Here is a 4,143-nt window from a genome sequence, read left to right on the forward strand (position 1 = left end):
GAGAGAGAGAGAGAGAGAGAGAGAGAGAGAGAGAGAGAGAGAGAGATGGAGATGGAGGCACGCCGCGGTCGATGAACAAACAAACACGCATTGTGCGACGATGGAGGCGATGTCGCGTGTCAGTGTGAGGGACGCAAAAAAAACTCGACCGATGTGAATTGAGAGATTAAATTCGATTAGGCGATGGAGAAGCGGAAAGGTGCTTTGTACGCGAAAATAGAGAGAACGAGATCGCGCATTCGCGAACGGAATTTAATACTTCGCCGCGCGCACGACATTTATCTCTGCCTGTCGATCTCGCGGATATATATATATATCGACAACGACAAATTAATTTGCCGGTAGAGGCGGCGCTTTACGCGACGATAGATGGAGGCGATAAATTCTCTTTGTCAAGAAGAAAGAAAAAGATTATTACGCGCAGAGAAAGTTGCTTTGTGAAAAAAGCAAACGATCGTGTGATACACATTGAAAATAAAATCTTGAAAATCGATCGATCTTTTACGTGTTTAAACTCTGTCAGGTTGTTTCTAAACAGACGTGCCACACGAGTAAAACGGTTTTGATGAAGTATCTAAAACTTTAGATTGAGATCTAAATATAATTATGTTAGATTATAAAAACTTGATAAAAATAATTAGATATCGAATTGACTACTAGAATGTTAAAACTTTTTGCAATTGCTTATTATGCTTGAGTTTTGTACATTTTCGTCCAATAAAATTATTTCAATAATTATTTTCAGACACGTCTATCTAAATTTTTAGATACTCCAGCAAAATTTTTTCGGCACACAATCGTAATGAAAAGATTTATACACAAATTGGTTGTTTTTTCAATTGTTATAAATTGAACACATATACTTTCTCATAACCTTTTACTGAAGCCATTTTGATAAAGATATGACGATGCGTCTATTTAAGGAAATTCTTTAGAAATTTCATCACAGATAATAGCCCTATTTAAATATAATCTTACGGTTTATTGATGGTATATTTTCTCACGATCTAAAACAGTTCGTTAATGTCATTTGAGCTTAGAAATAATTCAATAACGAGCAGAAATTGTAAAGATCTGAGAATCCTGTTGGCTCATATGTATGCTTAAATGAGTTTGTAAAAGCTATCTTACGACTCCGCGCGATGAAAGTCTAGTTTGCATCTCTAGCCGATCGAACTGTCGCATAAATCCCACGCGATTTACATACAATGTGCACAAATTATTGAGAATTTATACGAATCTACGCACACATACGCGCGTATAATATTTTACTATTTGAACGTCTTGCATTAATTACATATCGTTGACGTGGGATCGGGCGGGCCTTTATCGATTCATCGAGACTGCCTTGTCAGTTACAAACATGAGGAAGATCTCGCATATATAAGATTCGATAGTAGCTCATGATCATGTCTCGCGTATGTTTGAACACGGATGTACCATCCCGCGAATTATCTCGAACTCTCTACAAATCGTTCACGGGTTTCTGACCCGACATTTGGACCACCCTGCGAACGATTAATATTCAAAATATATGGACACGCAGAGCACATTATAAAATCGTTCTTCGCCTGGGCCGGGCTGACATTTAGCCAGTGCTACGACCGCCGATTATGCGAAGGATCGCTCGAAGCGTGGGCGATCTCCCAACAACCTGTCCTCGGAACAATCGCCGCCGGTCGATCCTCGATAACATTCTCGTCGTACGCTCTCGCCTTGAACACACGCGAGCGTGTACTTACTCTGGGCACTCGATTCACTTGATGCGGTTGACGCATTGCCGCAAGTAGAAAAAGTTCGCGGCGGCCAGCTGCGGCGCAACGCGACCCTCTTCGATCGTTCCGATGCTTTTCCTTCTAGCAAGTTGAACGGACTGAGACGATTCTAATTTAATCCAGTGACCTATTCACAGAGAGTAACGCGAAAACAACTTTTTTAAGGGAAAACTTATATTTCGAACTTTATTTCGAAACGTGACGGTGCATAATAGGATGTTTGTGTTTTTGAATAATTTGAAATTATGTGTTCGTGCTTAACTAAACTGCGTCTCTAAATTTCTTTAAAATTTGTACAATGTATATATAGTATTGTAATATTTATTATTGCAATATTATTTCTTATTTTAATACAAAAATAAAAATTTCCAATTTCCAAATTTTATTTCTGAATTTGATATCTTCCTTAACGAATGATATCTAAACACTCATACAATCGACAGAAAAACTTATTTATCTAGATAAGACGCAGGCGATATTTAAATACGATATCTAGAATTATAAATGCGAATTATCTTTTGATTCTTTTCGAGCAGAGATTTTATTAGAATAATTGCAAAAATATACTATGTCTGATCACAAAGATCATTGTGTAAATTTTCACATTTATATATGTTTTATTTATATGTTTTATTTGTTATATATTTCTATATTTTTCCTTATTTATATATTTATGTATACACTTCAGATTTTCTTCTATATATTCTTTTATTTTCAGTGTATGTTTTTCTTTTACCTACAAATAGTTTTATATAGACTATAATCATTTATTATAAATTTAAAATTGACTCATGGTGTTACATTCATGGTGTTCTATCCAATTCTGGATACACGATCGTAATGAACTTTCGCGTTATACATTTCTTTCGAGAAATAATCGAGAAGGATAATCCGTATGCGTTCTAAGCAACAAATGTCTTATTAAAATTTTAAAAAATTAAGAAATAATGTAAATATAAGCTTTCACTATAGCCTCCTCCTCCTCCTCCCCTCTCTCTCTCTCTCTCTCTCTCTCTCTCTCTCTCTCTCTCTCTCTTTATTTACATCAAATATACATAAGAATCTAGTTATTTCTATTTTGCTTATTAATTTTAGATTAGATCTTAATTTCTTGTTCTGAAATGTTTATTACACTATTCTTAAAAAAAAAATATATATATATATGAAAGTATGTGTAGATATGAAAGTATATAATGTGTAAATGATCGCAGTGTACTAAACTCGGATATGTAAGCTCGTTAAGTCCAAATAAATGACTGTATGGATTCATTACATTCCTATGAGATTTTGTTGAGATTTACACGAAGCCGCCAGAGGCAACCTTCAATGACTTGTTCATCAACATTTACATCAACATCTCTAATTTATGCGAAGGCGCTAGAGCGTAGGTACTTTTTGAAAATGAGCACTTGACTTTTTTTAATGGCAATAAGATATGCACGCAATGTGTTCTCTGATGCGCGTCAACACGTTCGTGCATATCGAGCGTTTCGCTTCGGTTTCGAAGGAGATCTGCGTTCACTCAGGCGAGAGAACTTCTCCTTGGCATCGAGAGTAAAAACAAAATCGCGCGATTAAGACAAGCAAGCGAGATACCGTGAAAGTATATTAAGACTGTAGTCGTGAAATTTTTTTCGGATGCAGGATTAAATTGATTGTTGATTAAATTAATTGTTTTCTTGGAAAATTTGCAATGCTTAACTTGTAGTTATGTATGTTTCAATAAGCTATACTATAAATATAAAACTTTCAATATTATATCTGTATATCACTATTCAATAGTTATTAATACCATCAAAATTAAAAAGATAAAAATATTGAAATTAAAAAAAATTAAAAATTATAAGTTGATTATAACTTATAGTTGATTTTAAAGAATGCTTATTCGTCATGTTTTACATGAAATATTATTGAAAACGAGATTTGGTAATGATATGTAATTTTTTAAAGCAGCAAAAAAAATTTCACGATTTTACTCGATTCGTGCCAATGTTCCTGAGCGCGTCGTCGTCATTTGATCATTACAACATCGTTACTTTACGGTAGCTCCTAAATAAGATGAAATACAATTAATTTCTCATATTACATTTTGTTTTGCCAATAAATTCATTTATTCTTATATTACATTTAATATTTTAGAATTCAGACATAAAATCGATGTTTTCTGACTATTCTGTTAATGGAATTTTTTATAGATGAAAGATTAATTTATTTTTAGAAGAGAATATTTTTTTGTGCAAATAAAATTGTAAATCCAATGATATAGATAAAAAATTCAGAAGCTATGTAAAAGAACTCTATAATTTTTTCGTTATAAACTACAAATCTCCTAAATTATGCATTTACTTTATATATATATATATATATA

At 33.4% G+C, this 4,143-nt stretch overlaps 1 protein-coding gene across 1 annotated transcript in view; it reads left to right on the forward strand.

Annotated features, from left to right (window-relative positions):
• The window catches only part of LOC108686700 (GAS2-like protein pickled eggs), a 54,259-nt gene that overhangs the window by 46,730 nt on the left and 3,386 nt on the right, over positions 1-4,143 (forward strand). The window lies entirely within an intron of this gene.

The sequence above is a fragment of the Atta colombica genome, unplaced genomic scaffold (assembly GCF_001594045.1).
Source record: "Atta colombica isolate Treedump-2 unplaced genomic scaffold, Acol1.0 scaffold189, whole genome shotgun sequence".
NCBI classification, from domain to species: domain Eukaryota; kingdom Metazoa; phylum Arthropoda; class Insecta; order Hymenoptera; family Formicidae; genus Atta; species Atta colombica.